Source organism: Ascaphus truei, chromosome 6, assembly GCF_040206685.1.
Source record: "Ascaphus truei isolate aAscTru1 chromosome 6, aAscTru1.hap1, whole genome shotgun sequence".
Taxonomy (NCBI): Eukaryota; Metazoa; Chordata; class Amphibia; order Anura; family Ascaphidae; genus Ascaphus; species Ascaphus truei.
This window is the reverse complement of record NC_134488.1, coordinates 71,356,647-71,379,672: the sequence shown is the minus strand read 5'-3', so window position 1 is coordinate 71,379,672 and position 23,026 is coordinate 71,356,647.

The window sequence follows — 23,026 nt, the reverse complement described above, 5'->3', positions numbered from 1 at the left end:
ATAGGGGTGTTACACAGATACACACAGACCCACACATGCTTACTGTATATACTGTTATACAGATACACACAGACCCACACATGCTTACTGTATATACTGTTATACAGATACACACAGACCCACACATGCTTACTGTATATACTGTTATACAGATACACACAGACCCACACATACTTACCGTATATACTGTTATACAGATACACACAGACCCTCACATACTTACCGTATAAACTGTTATACAGATACACACAGACCCACACATACTTACCGTATATACTGTTATACAGATACACACAGACCCACACATACTTACCGTATATACTGTTATACAGATACACACAGACCCACACATACTTACCGTATATACTGTTATACAGATACACACAGACCCACACATACTTACCGTATATACTGTTATACAGATACACACAGACCCACACATACTTACCGTATATACTGTTATACAGATACACACAGACCCACACATACTTACCGTATATACTGTTATACAGATACACACAGACCCACACATACTTACCGTATATACTGTTATATAGTTCACTGCTAGAGAGGGCAGGGCTCAAAAAGGTGATGCTGTTTCAGAAGGGGAAGTGGGTGTGACTTTGTAAATGGTTGCTATTGGAACAAAAATGCTTGATACATTAGAATACTTTTTTTTAAAATGCTACAAGTATTTTCTCATAGTACAGAACTGATTTATTTAAAAAAAAAAATACACATGTAGGATATTGATTGAACGGCAGCTTTAAAAAAAATTGGTACAATGCCACTGGTGAAACTGTGGGGGGTTATTCAGTAAACTGAGATAGTTAGGCACTCGCTTCTTAATTTGAACAGCTATTAAACATATCTGAGAAACAATCATTAAACTTAACAGACAAGATGTTTCATGACTGAGTGCTTTTGTATATATTACAAGTTTTCCTTAGGACTGGGTCTTTAACATCCTCACTGCTAGAGGGCCTGGAATGCATTGCAAAGCTAAGGGGTTACAATAGTTAATTGTTATATATTATTGATCAGTTATTGGGTAAATGTTCATGGTCACATCTGTTACACTAACAGAACATATATATATATATATATATATATATATATATATATATATATATATATATATATATATACAGTGTTCGACAAACCTATACATTTGCACACCCCGGGCGAGTGGATTTAACATCGTGGCGAGCTCCTATTGGCCCAATCAGCACACGTTTGATACTAGGTGGCGAGTAGATTTTTTTGTTCGGTGAGTAGATTTTTTGGTGATTTGACGACCACTGTATATATATATATATATATATATATATATATATATATATATATATATATATATATATATATATATATATATACACACACACATACATATACACACACACACACAGAGCATGACGTTGTTTCCCCAGATAACGCAACATATCCCTTTAGAATATCACAGTGTCCATACAATGCAATGCCAGTGTTTGTGCAGAATGATCCCAACATATACCAACATACCAGAGGGAACAATGAAGCCTGTTACATTTGTCTATATGTCTATATCTGCTATACAAGTGAATTGCATTTCCGAGAGTGTAAATGCATTCTAAGCGATTGTGAGTAGCATGTTCCGATTTTAATTGAGTGCCTTAAATAGGCAGTTAATGTAGATTTAATAAGACAGTTATTGCATGTTAATTAAACGTCAACTGATTGCTGGCCGTTTTGGTACAGATATTGAAGTTTACTAATTATCCAAGAGATAAATCAATTCACCATGTCGTTGCATCAATTTGCATAGGCAATACATCTGGAATTAGATTATGTATTACACGTGGATTCAGATATATGGGCCAAGCCAGGGACAAATTCAATACTCATTGGAAGAAAAAGAGCATTTGCAGACTTGTGGCTATGAACAGAAGTGTTTAGAAAGGTGCTTTAATTTCCCATAGACTGTTAAACTGTCAATACAATACCAATCATACTGTATATAATAGAAGAATATCATTATATTGTTTCTTTCATTTGTATGTATGCAGTCCTGTACATATTTTGAAGGTACAATAAGACCCTGCCCCAATAAACACAAAGTGAATTTGCATGCCTAATACACAGGGAGATAACGTGTTTTTTTTAAAATTACTAAGCAGTGCTAATCAATAAGACACATTACAACAGGGCTTTTCAACTGGCGGTTTGCGGGCCAAATGCTGCCCGTGAAGGGCCTTGATGTGGCTCTTAGGCTGCGGCCCCAGTGCCTCCGCTGCATGCGCGCCCGCGAGGCTGGCAGCGTGTGCAGCTGAATTCCCCGGTCTGCTGGGAGCTGCAGGGGGAAAGACAAGGGGGGGGGGCGTAACGGGAGCACGGCCATGACGTCACTCGGCAGGTTCGCCCTCATTGGCTGAACCGTCGGGGGCGTGGCCTAGCGCTCCGTCGCCATCTCCATTTTCAGGTGTTCCTGAAAAACTCGGCGTGCGGCATGGCGCCCCCCCCCCTCCGCAGCAGGCCCGGCCCCATTGAGGGGAGGGCTCTGTCCCTGCACCGTCCGCCACAGCGGGCGCTGCAGTAGCCAGCAGGGACCTGGCCTTAGACTCTCTGCTCCTGCTAAAATGACATTGCAAAAAGCTTGTGGCCCTTCTACTCCTAGATGTTCTCTGATATAGCCCTTTAGAGAGCTGGTTGAAGAGACCGGCATTACAGCGTCATAAAACACATTACGGTCAATTCAAGTGAATGCTCTATAAAGTGTCCCATAAATATGGCCCAAAGTGACTCGCAAAGTACCTTGATACATTAAAGCTAAAAGACACAAGGTGAACATTTTCTTGGCTTCTACTTAGCTGTAAAATTGCCGGTGCTTTCAAATTCTTCAAAGTATATTCTGGTTATTTTGCAGATTTTTTTTTTATACATTTGAAAGAGCCAACAGCATCACATAAATGTTCTTCCAATCCCTCACATGGCAGATCATGTGGTTAACTGATCGAGAGATCTGGTAAGTCTGGTATAAAGTACGGAGCTCGTGTACCAAGTCATTCTATGAAGGACTCTCATATTAAAAGGTATCACCAGGGACAGTGGAAGGGGGGGACACATGACTAGAAAACCTGTCCCAATCCGTCTGGGGATTTTCCCGTTTTCTTTAGATCAAATCCAATCCGCATACCAAAATAAGTCTGCGGATGGGGGGTGTGTGGAAAGAATGGGGGATAGATATGCTAATGGCATTGCAAAGTATATTTAAATGCGTCCAATCCCACATTTCCTAAAAGTATTTCCATACCAACTATATAGAGCTTATAAGTCTAAGGCACCTAGTGACTGGAACGGTGTCAAACCCAACAGGACTAGAACCCACAAACACTGCTTTTCTAGGCAGCAGCTCTAGCAGTGTGAGCTAAACCATGCATTCTGTGCCCGGCAGCCATATTATTCTATCCCTGTTCACTAGCTTATTTTCCGTTCTCAAAATGTAAAAAAATGATATAGGAGATGGGACTGCACCTTTAAAATGTTTTAATGTATTCTATTTCTGACACACGAAGGATGACCGTTCCAGATTCTGGTGCCTTCTTATAGTGCCACTTAATGGCCAAGTAGATGGCACTGCTGCTTAAGCATGTGCATGGGCTTTGGTCTCAGGCCTGCCCAAGTCTCCCTCCGAGGCTTGTTCATGTGCAATTAACCAGGGCTGCAAGTGGGAGTGTGGTACACAACTGAGGCTTTACAGAGGGCCGATAAACAAAGGATTATTTCAATGGAAGCGTCTGGACCCCAGCCGCTGAGACCCCTGGCTGTGATGGCCTATTTCTGCCGGGAGCTGCCCTCCGCCTGGCAGCAGAGGAGAGTCTGTGTCTGCTTAAGAAAAAATGGAAAGTGTTTCTCACATATAGATCCAAGTAGAATACAACCTGATGCAGAGCAATGGATGGTGTCCTCCCTATTAATCGGTGTGTGTAATGAGTTCTACTAACTCCAGCAAGTCAGCAGTGCACGCTGCAAATTAATGCATTGCAAGGGGCTTAAATCAGCATTCCCTTCAGAAGCCTATATGACCGTAACTCGTATGTTAATATCTTGCCCCCCGAGCAGGTCCTGTTATTTTTTGTATGTATGACTATATTTATATAGCGCCCTCCATGTACTGTACATAGCGCTTCACAGCCGTAATGCACATTCCATTATAATATAATGCATAATGGGAATACAAGCTTGAGACAACATTAGGAAAAGAAGTCCCTGCCCCGAAGAGCTTACAATCTACGTGATAAGTGGAGAGAACTTACAGAGACAGCAGGAGGGTGTTCTGGTAAGTACTTTTGTATTAAAAACATGCTTTTCTTAATTCCGAGCTTCTGAGGTTACCATGGTGTCATTTAAACTGCTCTGAGCTCTGGGGAGAGCTCCATTTTATTAACTTAATATTAAAACGCTGATATCCCTTGAACCAAGCATCAGATTAAAATAAATAAATAATAAACTAAGTTGGAAAAGGCTAAAAGCGGGTACATTTTAAGAACCTGATATATAAATATAAATATACATATATAGCAGTGGTACAAAATGAAATGTTAAAGATGTACTTATACACTAGTAGAGTTGTACTAAATGAAATTGAAAAGAAAATTAATTGTGATTTGCATTTTTCTCAGGGGGCGGCCATCTTTGATTTTGGAGGGAATTTGGGATGCTGAAGCGCATAAAGATCGGATCTCCCCTTTCTCTGCTTCTCTAGAACAGCATACACACGCTATTTTCCTCTTGCTGCTGTCAAGGCTGCGCTTATAGTGCCGGTGACGCGACGACGCCGTCGTGGCAAAATAAATGAATTGTCGCTGTCGCGTGCGCTTATAGTGCACGCAACGCCGACGGAGCAACGGTGCTACCAAAAAATTTGGTAGTCACTATTTGATTTTTTCGGCGACGTTCTCCCCTCGCGGCCAATCGGGAGCTTCTCCGTGCCTCTGCCCGCCCCTTTTATGACGTTGCTTGCCTTGCTGCCAGCGACGTCGCCCCAAACTAAAGTGCAACTTTAGCGATTGGCGACGTCATCGGTCGCGTCGCCGCCGCCAGCACTATAGGCGTAGCCTAACAGACACTGCAGAAAGGAGGCCATAGGGAGGTTTATGCTGTTAAAGAAAAAGCAGGAGGCAGAGTGATAACCAATAAATCTCAATGCCCTTCAGCCTCATTTGTGACATTACAAATCAACAATAACTACCTCACAACTCCTGAGAAGAAAATATGGGTATCTCAATCACTGTTAGATTTCCTTTTGTATAGCTGCACTAGTGTTAAAGCGTACGGTGTATCATCTTGAGCAGAGATAGGTGAATTATTCGCCGCAAATGTTTTCCCCCGCATTTTTTAATATAGTTCGAAAGAAGTCGCCATTACATTTTTTGTTTACATTTCAATGTGTGGACATTTTAATTTGGAGAATAAAAAAATAGTCGCAAGAAAATGTTTCTTTTTTATTATTTGCAAAAAATTGTTGAATATTCAAAACATTTTGAAAGTTTCCAGAAACTTTTGGGGAAAACCCTGCAAATCGAATGTTGACACATTCACCCATCTCATCATGTGGTTTTAAATATTGAAACATCCTTTACCATCCCTTCCTTGCACCACCTAGCCCGTGGACTAATACCTTTCATTGTGTCCGGGGGTGACTGCTGTGACAAGGTGCAAACTCCCATTCTACTAACCCCATTCTTCTACACTAGGGGTGTGCAAACTTTTGGCCCTGAGCCCCCCTGCCTGCTCAGCCCCAGTGCTCGCTTCCCCGTCCCAACCTACCTGGAATCTGGCGTCACATGCTATGGCGATGTGTCGCCCAAAGTCGTTGGAGAGAAGGTAAGCGAGTTACAAGGGCCTCACGCGCTCCCCGGCATTTAATTTAATGCTTTGGGGATGAGCTCGAGACCTTTGTAACCGCCGTGCCCCCAGTTTTGCGCGCCCCTGTTCTACACCACCGTCTCTCCACCATACCCTCAAAGGCATCACCTTCTTCAAGAATGACTTTCCTGCCATTGACTTTGGGGGATGGCTGATCCTCTTAACATTTCAGTTTGGACTCTGCAGCTTCAGTTGATTGAGGACCATGTGGCAAAGAGACGTGTGGGAAAAGGAACATAGAAGCTCGAACACAGAACGAATATATATGGTCTGTTGAATCAGACCATCCCACCATATGCTGGTTAGAATGATTGCTGCGCGTTCCACTGCAGTGAATGGTACTGTAACTAAATAACTCCCATATCCATTCTTTACCCTAGCATGTAAATCCTGCCTGTTTTAGTGTTATCAGAAACACCTGATGAGCTACACGTGATGCTTCCATATGGGAGTATTTGGGGAGATTTGGAAACACAAACGAACAGAAGGATTTATTTAAAAAGGCAGTTCCATTTGGCGGACAAAAAGATGTTTGTTTGTTTGTTTGTTTTTTTAAACAATTGGCTTCCTTAAATAGATTTAAAGTCCATTTAAATTAGTATTTACATCTACAGTATACTGTATGTTTTAGCTCTAAAAATAAATGTTTCAATTTTCTTTAGGTCAGTGTAATTCAAATCTTAGCTGGTAAGTATTGTTGTCCCCCCTTTCTCTTTCAAACAAAATCGGGGATTTCGGGGATTTTGACCCAAAAGTGGCTTTTTAATTGCGATTTTCTCAGGAAGACGGTAGATCCAACAGAAGTCACTGAGACACTGATGGTACAAAACAAATCAGGAAAACTGACCCCAAGTCCGTGAGACTCACAGAAAATCCGTGAGAGTTGGCATGTCAGAGGAAGGGGGAAACTGACAGGTGCGTCAGCTTCCACAAGAAGCAGAAGTTAGAAGGTTAGACTTAAATCTCAACACACACCAGGCCTCTCGCAAATTAAAGAAGGATGTTTAATGACCCCTGATAAGAAAATAAGAAGATCTCAATCATTTTATCCCCAAATTCCAGGAGGGTAGAAGTACATTATTTAGCGTGTTCAGGTTATATTTTAAAGGTACGATTCTGTCTATAAAGGACATGTTTTGATAAAGGAGACTATTGTACACCAAGAACAATATTTAGTAAACCATGCTATTCCACACGACACCAGAAGATACTTTATGGAATGACACATTCCAGTGAATTGGCCAAGATTGTCTTGTGGAATAGCACGGTTAGTAAAATGCCCTAAGTCTCAGGATGGTATGTTTTTTTCCCCACCTGTTCTTTATTAGATTTTTCAAGATTTACATCAAAAAAGGATTTGAGGATTTTGTTGAGGGGAGGGGAGGGGGGGGAATACAAAAAGAAAGAAAGGTGGGGTCAATAGGGGGGGGGAAGGTTGGTACACATTTACAGGTACACTCAGGTTTCCTTACATTACACATAGTCAATCCAGACCGCACAACTGTTATTTCGTTTTGTGGATAAATTAGGCCAAGTTTTCCTTTCTTACAGTTGTATTATTACCCCTGCTCCCTTTTTTAGTGGAATAGGGATAGACTGCTTGGTGGAGTTGTTCCCGGGTTCAATCTCTCGTTGTTCCGGGCTGCCGATGATTCCCATATTATGTGGAAGCGTGGGTGGATATCTTTAAGCATACTCATTAGCTTTTCCACTAACATGTCCCAAATTTTGTTTTCCACTTGTTTCGGGTGGGGGGAGGGGAGTTCATTTAGTCGTCAATTCCAGACTATAACACATTTCGTTGCTGAGAGTATATGCAGTGTCTGTCTGTATATCTGTCTAGGTTTTCAATGGGTCTAATTAATAGATATACCTGTGGGTCCAGTGGTATGCCCACACCCATAACACTCCTTATTCATTCTCATCCTTTTCTATAGGACTTGTACAGTATCTTGGGGCACGTCCACCAAGTGTTGAGAAATGTGCCTCAATTTCCACACCCTCTACATCAATCCGGTGTGTCGTTTGCAGACATTAGATGGAGTTTGAGGAGTGAGGTGCCACCTATGGAGGACTTTTAAATTAACTTCTTTTACTGAGGAGTTAAGGGAGGATTTGGCTGTTCTTTCAAATACATGCTCTCCATCTATTTCTCCCCCTAGGTCTTACTCCCATTGTGTTATAAAGCAAGTTGTTTCACCACCATCTAAAAGTTGGCAACAAAATAAAGTGATTCAAATACTGATAGTGGTCTGCTCGTTTGTTTGTCAGTGTTTTGTCAAAGTACTAAATATCTTAACTGTAGGTATTGGTAAAAGAGCCTGCGGGAAAAATTATATTATTCCTGAAAATCTTGAAATGATTTCACAACTGTTCCCCCAAATTTTTTTTGTATTGAATGATACCTGTGTCCCTCCAGCTGGGGAATGCCCTCATATGCTCTCCTGCTGATAATTCAGGCTTTCCAAACAATGGTGTAAGTGGGGATGGGATTGTGGAGAATGTATGGAATTTATACACTTTATCCCAAATATCCAGGGAGTGAGATATCACTGAATGTGAATGATATGACTTGGTTTCTTCTTGTTCTTGGTACCCATAATAGTGAAGACAAATCTTGTGCTAGTGATTCGTCTCTTTCGATATCAACCCATGGTCTTTGACCACTGAGTAGTGACCAGTAGATTAGAGAGCCCAACCGCGCTGCTTGATAGTATCTCTTTATGTCCGGAACTGCAAGGCCTCCCAATGTTAAGGGTTTTACCATGGTTGATTGTTTGATTGTTTGATTCTGGGTGTCCTACTATTCCATATGAAGTGTGACAGTGACCTTTGTACTGTGGTTGTTTGATTACAAACTTTGGGACTGTTGCCGGGAGTTCCTGGGAAAGGTATAGAATTCTAGGTTATACAATTCTCCCTGACCACGATATTGGAAATGAGGTCTACGTAGTCAAATCCTGTTTGATTTTTTAAATTAGGGGCGGATAATTATGAGCTCTTTGTATATTTTTGTAATGTATACCCCTAAATACTTGATATTCTCTTGACCGGGGAGGCTGCATGGTATCTCCCCTCTCCTCCTTGCTCAGTACCCACATAGATACATACAAATAAAGACAGAGACCAGATCTGGAGGTATAAAGGCAGCGGCTATTGTATTTGATAAATATTAGAGTAAATGCCACTCCCTGCCACAGTACTCCTTTAAAGGGGAGGGACCGGTCAGCCAGTCCTTGAACTGCTGACCCCATGACCCTTATGGCCAGGCCCACTTGACCCAGCCGTTGTCGCGAGTGGGCGGGGCATTCAGACATGACTTCGGGGAGCCCACTCACGACAACGGCATCTGTGCTTTAACAGCCGTGGCGACCGGTCCTCTACCCCAACAGGTGCGGCCTCCAACGGTCATTGCTACGCCAGTGCCTCTACTGTCCTGGGAGGCGACCGGTGGAAATCTCTACACCGCAGGCCTAACTGTGGGCCGTGTGACCCGCGACTGACTGGCCCAGGTTCCTGTGTTACAATTGTCAGGACGCCTACTGCGAGTCCAACCCAGACAGCTCCGGCTGTTGCTGCTGAGTCTGTGTTGCTGTGAGGGTGAGTTGGCTGTCCCGGGGGTATTGGGTGTGCTTCCCCAGGCTTGCCAAGAGCAAGGTAGCTCCACATGTCCGGCCGCCAGGGAAATGGAAGTGCCTCGGCATCGCGTCCCGGAGGAGGTGCCCTTTCCCTCCTCTTCAGAAGGAGAGTCCTGCTGTCAGACACCTGCGGAGAAAGGCTCTTTACTTACCGTGGTTCAGCGACGGAGTTCCGTTCCAGCGACGCTCAAAGAGGACGTCAGAGCTGTGGAGGATTCGTCCGCTGTACCATTCAATGTCGTCTCCTACTTCCAGATGGGTGAGATGCCTGCATCTTCTACTCCTCAGGATCCGGTTGCGGACTTCTCAAATGAGGAGCCGGGCAGAGCCCTGTTTGGTGCGCCGCGGGGTGATACACTTCCGGTTCAGCCGGATGTGATGTAATTGCTGCCGCCAAACTAGTGCCTGCCTAGCGGTCTCGCGCCTACAGATGATGTCACTAAGATGGCGGCTGTGAAACTTAGTACGGGACCTGCTGGGGTTAATGAGATACTGCTCACCTTACGGTCTCTGCTCCCAGTAAGGTTCCGGCTCACGGAAGGGGTCGTCGGATCCCTAAGGCTACTCCACTGCCCATTACAAAGGCCACTGTAATCCCAAGTTTGCTGCTATTTCAGGACTGGCCATGGACACTGATAGGCCAGATACACCAGCTCCGGTTACTCATGCCCTGTCACCAGCCCCTACACACAGCCCGACACTGTCCGTTAGGAGTAAGGGAAAGGCCAATCCTGAAAAGTACACCCGGGAGCATCCTAGGCCCAAACTCTTGACTCTTAGTCCCTTTCTTCCTGCCCCTTCTACCCTGTTGAGGAGCCTGCTGTTCCAGATTCCAGAAAATCCAATGACCCTGTCTGGGTACTGACCAAGTTTCTTGGGGATGAGCTGTCCCCTGGGATGTCCACCAACCTCAGAAACTGGGATTTTGGAGGAAAAGATGGGTGGTCTGATGACTCTGAGGGAGATATACCCTATGAGAGTAAGATACCAGTAAATAGTTCAGCTGTGTCTCAAGGGTCATTCAGGGATTTCTCCAAGTAACAACACTCAGCCACGTCCGGCTGACGGATCCCTAAGGCTACTCCACTGCCCATTCCAAAGGCCACTGTAATCCCAAGTTTGCTGCTATTTCAGGACTGGCCATGGACACTGATAGGCCAGATACACCAGCCCCGGTTACTCATGCCCTGTCACCAGCCCCTACACCCAGCCCGACACTGTCCGTTAGGAGTAAGGGAAAGGCCAATCCTGAAAAGTACACCTGGGAGCATCCTAGGCCCAAACTCTTGACTCTTAGTCCCTTTCATCCTGCCCCTTCTACCCTGTTGAGGAGCCTGCTGTTCCAGATTCCAGAACATCCAATGACCCTGTCTGGGTACTGACCAAGTTTCTTGGGGATGAGCTGTCCCCTGGGATGTCCACCAACCTCAGGGACTGGGATTTTGGAGGAAAAGATGGGTGGTCTGATGACTCTGAGGGAGATATACCCTATGAGAGTAAGATACCAGTAAATAGTTCAGCTGTGTCTCAAGGGTCATTCAGGGATTTCTCCAAGTAACAACACTCAGCCACGTCCGGTGTGTCCTCTCAGAGGGGCACTAGTGTTAATAGTCCCAATGTGGAATGTCAGACCGGGGAACCCCTTAAGTGGTTGGACCCTATGTTTCAGGGATACGCTGCCAGTATGGACAGGACCCGGCTACTGCTGGTGAATGGTCCACATAAAGCTTACTGGTGGGAGCAAGGTAAATTAACACCTGAAGAAATAGCTGAAGCTCTCTGCCAGAGGATGAGTGAAATCAACCTAGGAGTTAGAGTGTCTAAGGGACCCTCCATCCTATATCAAGAGGTAGAGCTCGAGGAACCCAAGTTCTAGATGTTACCTGGGCAAGGAGCTGGCAATAAAGTGTTAAGGTTCTGTAGAGCTGATAGGGTCATAATCCATCAGTACCGTCAGTCTCATGGACATACATTCCCATATGTGCCCGATCCGATAATGGATGAGATAGAAATTCACAGAGATTAGTGGCTCAGGGAGGCCGTATTAGAGTATCTAAAAGCAAAGACCTCGCACCATGTCTTCATTACTGATTCCACTATATGCTCCATTATGGAAGAATGGCTAGTGGGTACTAGTATCTGTAAGGACAGGGTAGAGATACGGCAAAGGCCTGGTCCTCCAAAGGTGTACCACACTTGGATCAAGTTATTCGATGGACGGGTTGAACAGAAGCCTGATACAAAATATTATAATTAAGGATATTAGTCTTCTCTCAGTTGAAAGAGTATTATTCTTATCGCTGACATCAGTGGATGATTCAGGGTAATTTGCTACGTACTGTAATTGGTTATGAGCACATTAGAATGTAACTTGTGTTTTGTTTTGCAGACTCCAGGTTACTTGATGGTACCTAAATTGGATCCCAGTGAGGTCAAAGGATTTTTCACCTAAGGGCAGAGTATAGCCATGGCTGGGCCAGCTATCTTTCTGCCTTCCCTGTCACATAAGTTATAGTAAGATGCAGACAGTTACAGGCTATCCGATGGGGCTTTCCCCCCCTCCTGCAGCCTCTGTGAGTGGCAGAAGTGTCGATAACATGAGAGTCTGCATCTGTCCAATAAGGATGCAGAGCATGTGCCCTCCCCTTTTGCACTATTGAGGAGGTGCCCTAAATTATAGAGATGATCCCAGCCATCCCAGGGTGGGGTGTAGGCAGTCCCTCTTCCTCCTTGAGGGATGAGGATGTAAGCCAAGTCTCCCGGCTGGGAGGAAGACGTACTCAGTCCCTCATGGGCTGGGTGCAATCACTGCTCTAGTTGAGGCCTCATCATTACCAGCAGGCCTGTACTATCCATCCCCCTCATATTGAGTGACAAGATTTTTGAGTGACAAGTTCCACCAGCAGTTGGAGCACCCATCCCCCCCATACCCATACACTGTACTATCCAGGAGCCTGGAAGCTATCCTGACAACTGATTGCAATCGCTGTAAAAACATCAGCAGTGGATGCATAATAAAGACCATCCCTTTTTATATATCTGGCTGAGTCGCAATCTATTGGACAGATGTATGGGGATAAAAGACTGTCATGGTGGGGATTGCCTTATTTCTACTGGAGCCCACTATGGCTGGAGGCGCTGGCACCAAGAAAGAACATCATGAGCCTGTCCTGTTTCTCTCATCACTTTCCTTTAATACCTTATGCTGTCCCCAATTATTTCCGCCTCTCTCCTTCTCCAGCCTTCTTACCTTCTCCTCACATGCCAGCTGATCTCCTCTCTTTCTTTCGTTGTCTGCTTTCTATGTAAACTTTATAGCTGTCTGACTCTCCTTATCTGCCACCCGGCATATGCCATATGTGCATTATGTCACAAGTATGATGTCACGTGCCAGATACATAGCCTACCGGGTACAATACCCCAGGGGGCTGACTTGGTTAGAGAAATGATAATAACTCATAGAATTAAAAATAGAATGTATCCAATTTCCAAACAGATCTCAGGAACCATCAGGAACCATCAGGAACCATCATGCAAAATTTGGATACGATATCTTAAGTGGTGTCCAAATGCATAGTGAACAGACCAACAGCTTTCCAAAATATATAGTAGATTACTAATTATAGCTCTTATTTATTATGTATAGAACCTTAAAACATAAGACAGCACCCTCTTCAGAAATCAGGCAAGATACATAAAAAAAATTGGAGGGATCGCTGCTTTAACCCTTGGTGTTCCCTATGACAGACCCTGCATTCTAGGGGCTCTGTGACATCATACATTAAATGCCCGTATTGAAACGAAAGTATCCTCCACTTCCGTACGCCCTCCTCCTGCCTGACCGAACGATCCCTACACCAATCGTTAAAGTGGTTGCGTGCCCGAAAGACCGGTGGCTCCGGTACTTAAATGGTTAAAGGCCTTGAAAAAGGGATTTGTCGAGATTTTCACAATGAAGTTATGCGAATGAGGATGGAAAAAATAAAAGATAGTTTGTAAAGGAAGGGAGTCCCTTTTTTTAATCCCCTTCGGTGTCAGAATGGCCATCAAGAAAACACGTTGCCACCCTCCCTGACAGCAAATTAGTTAAAGTAGCAATACCTGTACTTCTTCTTCTTCTTCTTATATATTTTATAAATAAATAAAATTACGACTTTAGCAAAGAAGAGGCGCTCCTCTCTTCACCTTTAGGTATGACCAAATTAACGTCTCGTTAAGGTAGCAAAACTGGTGACACTTTTTTGTGTATTTTTATTTCTTTAAACTAGGTTTTGAAGCAGGCGGTCTCCAGAGCTGAAATTAAGGCTGTTCAGCTCCGGGAAAGTGATTTCAGATCCGGGGATCCCTTTCTTCCTGTGATACTATATTACTAATGTGAAGCGCTATGTAAATAATGGCGCTATATAAATAAAGACATACAGTACAATGCATACAATACTTACCTCGGAAGGGGTTATCTCTTTGCAGTTTAAATGTCCCGCGTCACATGGGCCAAAAAGAAACTGCAAGGGATGACTTCATGGCTTCCTATTAGCCTGCGTGATGTGGACAATTAAACTGCCATTTTGATAACCCCATCTAGCCCTGCTGGGACTTCTACCGGTACCTCCTTCCCAGGTAAGTGTCTCGGGAAGAAGGGGGTCCCCAACATTAATGAGGTTCAGCTCCAGAAAGTTCAGCTCCAGAAATCCCCTGCTTCAAACCTACTGTATATATTTTTTAAAGTCTCACCAGTTCGGCTACTTTAAAGCAGCAATACTACTCCAACCCCACTTTTTATTTCTGTCTTATTGTTATATTTAAAGCATGTGACAATGTATTATTCTGCATTCTTACCTAAGCTGACAATCGTTTGGTGCTCCTGTTATAAATCTGTAAAAATCCTGATTGTGTGCCTAACATAATGGCTGCTTTTCAGTTTCAATCAATCCTTCAGTCAGTGTAACTCAGCAGCTACAATGTATCTGTAGCGCTGCTTCCCCCCCCCCCCCCTCTTTGGGAGATCTGGCCTTTGCTACCAGTGATGTGGTGCTTCATACCTGTTAGGTTCCAGGAGATGCTGAGGGTCCGCGTTGGTATGGGGAAACAGGACAGGCTTTCAGTTGTCACCAGGCTGGATTCTTATGTGGTGCAACGCCTCCATTCACAGCAGGCTCCAGATGTACTGGAGACAGTCCCCACTGTGAAACATATCTCTCATACCCCTACCCAATAGACTGAGACTCAGACAGGGGTATATAAAACAAAAGGGGTTATTTATTCCTCCACTGCAGATGTTCTACAACAGAGGCAGTATGCTTTCTCAAGCCCCCAGGCTTCTGGGTGGTGCCTAGGCCTCCTGGCAGAATTGGGGCCTCCCAAGGCTGCTTGGTATTCTCTTCAGCCCCCCCTGAGGGGGCTGAGGCATGTCTCACTCCCTTGAGGGAGAGACTTGGACTCCTATAATTTGGAATGGCTTCCTCCCTAGAGCAGAGGGGGAGGGCACAAGACCTGCACCCGGATTGGCTGCACACAGACCAAGTTCCACCTCCACCCCTGTCACTCAGGGAGGCTGCCTGAGGATGGGGAAAACCCAAGATGATAGCCTGCCACAGCCTGCAGCTACCAGGACTTACATGACAGGGGAAACATAAGTATAGCCAGAACAAGCCATGGCTACATATCCGTATATTAATAAGGTAACATTATCTATTGTTACAGTTTGCAGCTCAAACTGCTGGGAATATTGGCAAGAAATTATCACAAACAGGAAAGTGTTGCAAAATGACAAGAGGTGAATAAATTAAAAGAAAACAGTCACTATTATCTAATACTACAGGACTGTTTTTTGTTTTTTTTTTAACATATAAGATTTCACATGTTTTGCTACTTTAAGTACTGTTTTTCTCACTCAAACTCTTCAAATGAATGATTTCCATATCAGGCTGGAGGATAGGTAAATAAACAAAAATAGCTGAAGTGAATAAAAGAACGCATGGCAGACGAGACTAAAGTGAAGACCCTGCAGAAAATAATGTGGCTTTTTATAATCCTTAGTTTTTTTAAATATATATTCATCTCAGAATACATTGCGGTAATGAATATATACAGAGTGTGTATCTGATTGTGTTGATCTGCCAGAACTGTCGTTATCTTATAAGGGAATAAGAGCCGATCTAACTCGCAATTCCCTACAATCATGGTAATTAGAGCAGTGAATAATCAGATGAAAGCAATGCAATCTCGTACAGGTGCATGCTAATTATTTTACTTGCAAACTCTAATTAGAGACTACTACCACTTAAATTTGTTAGATTTTCGCCTTGGTAATATTTTTTTATCTTGTTTTTTTTTTTTTTTTTTGCAAAGCAAATTCCTTATGCATTTTTTTCATGTGTGGTGTTTTTTCCCAGTGTCGAATGGCGGGGGTTTAGAGAGGGCATCTTGTGGCAGATCCAGGGTACCTGTGCAGCCTCGTGCTTTAGATGGTAGAACCCAGCAAGGCCATTTAGTTTACTGAGCACAACAAGGAGAAGTTCCCAGCACTCCAAAAAGGAATTCAAGAAAATAATGGATATGCCAATTTATATTGCAATACAGTTATACAGTACATCGCATTAACGTACGCAATGGGACCGGAGCATGTATGTAAAGTCAAAATGTACTTAAAGTGAAGCACTACCTTTTCCCACTTATCGATGCATGTACTGTACTGCAATCGTCATATACGTGCATAACTGATGTAAATAACGCATTTGTAACAGGCTCTATAGTCTCCCCGCTTGCGCACAGCTTCAGTACAGGTAGGGAGCCGGTATTGCTGTTCAGGGTGTGCTGACAGGCGCACGCATGAGCTGCTGTTTGCCTATTGGGGCGATATGTCCTTACATGCGAGTGTACTTAAAGTGTGTCCTCAAACGGGTATGCCTGTATGTAAATAAATGCATATGGCAATGTACACAAATGCACAGTGTGCATGAAGTATATATACAGTGTTGAACAAAAGCCAAACTACAATGGAAATATGTTCACAGTAATGTGAGATCATAAACCACTATATATAATGCAACACGAGGGGTAAGGGGAAGGAGGGAAGGGAAAGACAAAGGGAAAAAGGGTATAGGGGAATAAGGAAGGCAACGTTTTGGGGGGAGGGGGTGAGCCCCTTCTTCTGGCCCGTTCCCAAAGATCGATAAGATCAAAGGTACTTCCCTTAACCACTATGGTAAAACCTCCCGACTGTGAAGGATATAAGTATGGTTCCTAAAACATGGGTACACAACCTAAGGGATTGTTAAGGCAACCCAGTACAGCACTAGTCAGTCTAACTTGAACAAGTGAAAACAGAGACAGCCCACCAGGGCAATGAACTAATGTAATCAGTGCACAAAACAACAACAAACGCTAGAGTTCCTTTTGGAGAATATGGAATGCCTCAGTCAATCTGAGACAACGCCCATATAACAATATGTTTTTGTTGAGTTCTGGTATCTGCCACAAAACCCTAAGGGATCCTTTAGCGTTGTCACAGCCTCCTGGACATTCAAACAAATTATGTCTGCTGTGCTGCTGGAACAGGGGCGCCTGTCTGATTAGCTGTAAACCAATTTTAAATCCCAGCTAAGGGATGACATAGCAGAAGAGAAATCCCAGCGGTCACTGCTAGCCGTCCGTTTTTATTGGTTAAAAATAGTAGACATGGAAAAACCTCTAACGCGTTTCATCCCGTGAAGGGACTTTATCAAACAGATAAATTCCAATCCCACAGGTAGGTCTAAATAGACAGTACTGAACTCCCATTGGACTAAAAATAAATTAACCCAGATGCTTGATAATGGCACTAATTAATGAAAAAAAGAAAAAATGGGACAGGTTATATAGGTTATACCTATATTCATTTCATTTACTGCTGCCAGTGTTGTGGTCACCTCTGTTTACTATTACACAGGATATTATGGGACTGTTTACTTTATAGCAAGTTTTTGCAGCATCGGGACATTTGTGGGGTCATACCATTACTTTCTACAATTAAGTGATGACATATTCGGGGGTGGAGCCTATGTTAGGGAGCACCGATTGGTCTGGACAGGATGACGCCACTAGTCACGTGGGACGTCAGATGGCGCGAACCCGGATGTGCAGTTAGATGTTTGTTGCCAAGTTGTCAAGGTTACCAGCCCCCGCCTGGGCCGGCGTTGCATGTAGCAGGGAATATAAAGCAGGGAACATAAAGCAGACAAGTTAATAAAGCATAAATGTATAAATCACATACACTGTGTATACAGAAGTGACCCTGAGTACCACTGAACACCATGACAAGTGATAATATAGAAGGCAATTGATGTTTTTCTGCAACTAGGAGATGTAGGTTTCAAAAGTGTGGTTAACAGGAGGGGGATTGAATCCACTTATGTTCTTGCACTGCTGGGTCAATAGATGCAATGGTGTATCATCTTCTACCTCCAAATTGGGGACTGATGGTGGGGTGGGATGTTTGGAAAAGAAGCCTTTGAGCCGAAGAGTTCTGAAGAATTTGGCACAGTCAGCATCTAATTCTAAACGATCTGTGGGTGTCATGGTCACAAATGAGAGTCCTTTGTTAAGGACTCTAATTTGGTCTTCAGAAAGGGTCTTATCCGAAATATTTACCACCAAATGTTGTGGGACATTGTGTGCATGCTCCTCTGTGATGGTTCGTGCGTGGCGGTGTTTTCACTCCACCCTGCGTTTCGATCTGTTTTTGGGCTGTCGCTGTTCTAAAAAAACAAGGGTCACTTCAACTGACGAGTCGCTTTCTGTCGAATCCTCGAGTTGTGGATTGTGCAGATTTCGTGACAATGGTCTCTGTGTCACCCATCCGTGATTGTTTCTCCACTGGTCTTTCCATTGCCAAGGTTGTAGTCACGGGCGTTCCTTAGGAATTTATTACGTTTCCTAATTTCTATTTCTCTACTAAAAGAAAGTAAGATGCAATTCAACTCTTTTTTAAGGACTGTTAGGTCTGCTGCCTGAAGTGGGGTCTTCAAAGACTCTTCCAGTTTAATGATTTGTGTTTGTATCTCAGCTAAATCTTGATGTATGTAATCAATAGTGAGAATGATGAAATCCAGAGAGCATGTGGTAGCTCTATATTAATTTTATGCTTTAAAATTTTCTCCAGAACTTTAGGTCGTGTCCATACTTCGTGCGGCGCGAACAGGCTGCACCTGTGGGAGGCAGGCCATAGAGCGTGCGACCGCGATGAAGCGTGACGGCGCAGCAGCATTTTGAGCGGACAAAAGATTTTGATTTTGTCGCGCGACGGCCGGGTGACGTGAACGGTTTAGCCAATGAAGGAAACCCGACTCGTGATGTCACCACAAGGCCTCCGCCACGCCTCCCCTTCACTGTGGAAGTCAGTCCACAGATTGCTCGGCCAACAGGCGCGCGTGACGCCATGTGCTCCGTCACACGCGCGCCCACTATATCCGAGTCCTGATGTCTCAGGATGTCCACGGGATGTCAGGAGCATTAGTGACAGGAGCTTTGTGACAGGCTATTAATAATACACACCAAAAATATATATAATATATATATAACTGGGTTGAACTGGGACGAGACTTAGATATGATAAAATATAATTTATTCCTTGATAAAGGTGAACACACAAAATATACAAATAACAGGCAAAATATGGACACTTACTTAAAGATGGAAATGATGAAACAGTCACATCTGGACTGGCAGTTCATACAGCAATCTTCATCATCCCAAGACACGAAAAGCCATGAAAAGACCTTGCATGCAGACATTGCATAGCATTTCTCTCAGCAATCAAGATGGTATAGAAGAACACAGGATAAAGGGTTGACCACAGATTATATACCTTTTGTAACCTTATCCTTAACATTAAGTACAGTTGTTTGGTCAGTAATTACCTGTAGCCACTCTCTAACGTGAGAACACATTTTGATACATGCCCCCCTGCTAGTTGGCACATGCTCAGTTGGACTCTGGGGTCTCATTTCTGCAGCCCCACATTTGCATCAGGAATGCCAGCCAGTCTACTAAATGGAATTTCTGGCAGGATACCCTTTGTTGTGAGGTGTTAAATGGGACACTTATAGACTGCTCTGGTTTGAGTCATCTCCGCCCTCCTGTAAACAGTGTAGGTGATAAACTCCTTTGAACAGCACTTAAATTCTAGACATTGGGACGCTTTCCCTGACCATCTGCTGCCTTATGGCCAAGGGAATTTCCAAGGTTCTTGTCCATACCTTGGGACACAGTATGAAAGATAAAACACAAACATATTAAAATATCCGGTTCCGCTGGGTCCAGCGGGTCCAAACTTCCCATTTCTCAATGCCGGAACTGGGACACCCTATGGTCCAATTTGCGACTTGCTACGACCTTCGGAACCGGAGTTATACAAATACACTTTAAACCGTTTTTCATTTTAATACAAAAATTCCGCTGTAAATTAAATCACAGTTTTTCACTAAATCCCCATTGAAAACAACGGGCTTCGCCGCCATAGACTTTCAATGGCAAACCGCTGCCGCTGGCGGCTATGGGAATCCACCGCAATAGACTTTCAACGGGGCCACGCTGCCGTTGAAGTCAATGGGGTTTTTCCGCCATAGCCGGTCAATGGAGATTGGCCGTCATTGAAGTCTATGGGAAAAGTCCCGAGCTTTCAAGGGGTCCATACTTCGTCGAGTTGGTCCAAGAGGGTCAAGGATGGTTCTGCAGCGATGCCGGAGCAGTGACTACAGGTACCCCAAACCCTGGCCCTCTGGACCCTCCGGAACCGGAGATATGGATTCTTACTTTTCAGCTTTTCACACTTAGACGTTTTCTTGAGCTCTTTCTGCCGCCGCCATTGGAGCCTATGGTGCGACCCGCTCTTCTCGGTTCGACCCTTATCGGGGTTCCAGGATTCGGGGAACCGGCTGTGGTCGAGTGGGGGGAGGCCAAGGAACTAGGGGCAAAAATAATTTTATTTCTAGGTGCTCTAGAACTGTTTATTCCCACGCCACTTAACGTTGAACTTGACTGCTAAGTGATCAAAGCTCTCTTTTAGAAATTGTATCCGCTTTGTGGTTTTGCGGTTTGGACGGCAGCCAACTCGTTCCTGGAAAGGGCCGTCAAGGAACCTCCATTGAAGTCAATGGGCCCATTGACTTACAATGGAAAACTGCCGCTCCTCCTCTCGGACGCCACCTGCTGTTCTTCACAGGAAACAGGACCAAAACAGCAAGATTCGCCATTAGAAGGCATTGAGCCCTAATGGCGGCCTATGGGACCCTGCAAAATGGTGCCTGAAAAGGCGGGAAAATTACACAAAGGGCTATAATCATTAAAGAACTATTAACCCTTGTACTCCCGGATGGATCCTAGTGTGTGTGTGTGATGCAGACACTGGACCAGAAACAATACATTTTTTACAGGGGAATAAGCATTTGGATATTGAAGCGAGGTAAAAACACATTACTGGACCTCAGTCCAGTTAACCCCTTGCTTCCCAGGTGAGGGTAGAGGGTGGCCAATTGGGGTGTAACCCCTTTAATCCCGGGCCAAATCCTCTCGACTGTCACATCATTATCTTGTAGTAAGAAGTTCCTTCTTCCTACACATAGAGTCGCTATTCGTGTTGCGTCAAAATCAGTGTATGCAAATGTATTTGCACTAGTCTGAGAAGCATTTAGTTTACTGTTTGGATCTGTAATTCATTGGTTGATAAATAAAAGCTGTGGCCAGTTTGCTCCAATTTTGTGTTTACTCCAGTTAGATTGGGTGGGCCGGTAGGCCTAAAGCCCACTGGCTGCTTACCAGGCCATGCCCATAGATGTTGCATTTTAAAGACCCAGCTCAGTGAGATTTGAGTTATCCAGCTGGAAAAAAAGAGCTGATTTTCTCACTGAGACTCCATTGAAGTCTGTGAGATCACTGATAGTAAAAATCAATGATATTGACTCCAACTATATAGATTAGGGCAATGGTTGGGCATCACCTTTATTATAAGGGCCTTATTATCCATATCGTCACAGCTCTAAAATAAATATATCTATCTATCTGCCGCAAAACTGTGATAAAACTATCCTCAGATTTATCACACAATCGTTTAAAAAAAAATGGATTCTTTTTTTTACCCCTTAAATAAATCTGGTGCCGTTTTCTGAAACAGTTTTCCAGCCTTTGATACAATAAACTGTGATAGTGACTCCTCCCAAGTCAAGAGGAGTTTGTGTGCGACAGTGTCCAATTTGACACCATCACAGTTTAATGGATATCCCCCCAAATTCCCTTGTGTTGCAGAGTAGAGAACAAGAATGAATATGCAGCTTCTTTAAAGCATTGCTCAATGTTTTCTAATAGAGCCTTGCACCCGTACATGCATATTATATGGTTTCTAAAAAAAAAGTGCTAAATACAGTATATGTGAGTGCTTTTATATTGTGTGTGGGTTTTTTTTTATATATAAATGGGTGGGCCGCAGGAATTGCACCTTTTAAAGTGGAGGAAGAATAGCCAAAGGGCCAACAGAATCTAATATGATTCTCTTTGAATTATTTAAACACATTAGCAATGAGCGCAATGGCTATGTATTTGAAAATTAACTGTAAAAATAACACAACTATGCAAGTGATATTTATGCTAAAAGATCTGCAGGCAACGTACGGATATTATTATCTCGACTTTGTTAGCAATGGTGTTGACCGGCTATAGTAACTTTGTGGTGATTTCTTTTGGAAGTTTAGAGCAGGGGTGGGCAACTCCAGTCCTCAGTGGCCGCCAACAGGTCAGGTTTTCAGGATATCCCTGCTTCAGCACAGGTGGTGCAGTCTTCGGCTGAGCCATTGATTTGAGTCACTTGTGCTGAGCCAAGGATATCCTGAAAACCTGTTAGTGGCCCTTGAGGACTGGAGTTGCCCACCCCTGGTTTAGAGAGCCCTGTATGATGCGAATTAGTAAAACTCTGTCAACTCCAGTGGTTTTCACCCTTTTTTTTTCTTTAAGAAACCCTAAGTGAAATTCGGAGGAACCCCCAACCATGTCTAATAGCAACTCTATCAGATGCATTGTAAATTCTTCTGTATTTGATACAATTTTCAGATGATCAGAGAATTATAGGGAACCCTTTAAGGATGCCCGGGGAGCCCAAGGGTTTCCGAGGAACCCTGGTTGAAAAACACTGGCCTACTCTTTTAGAAGCAGTTGGTAGCACTAGATGGCAGGAAACGTATCACTGCTGTACAAAACTGTTGCCGATTGAGGACAATGGAGGTTTGAAGATTATGTTGCAAATTAAATGGCATTTAAATGGAAAGTGCTGATTTTGTTTAGTGAGTCTCCATTGAAATTCATGATCCGCTGACGCTAAAATCACTGAGACGCACAGAAACTGTGTAAGGGTTGACGTGGCTGCTGTTCTAGTCTGTCCTTCATTATTCTTACGTTCGCACCAAATAGGCTTTTAGCAATGCTCCACAAAGTAAACATACAGCTAATTTAAAGCAGTA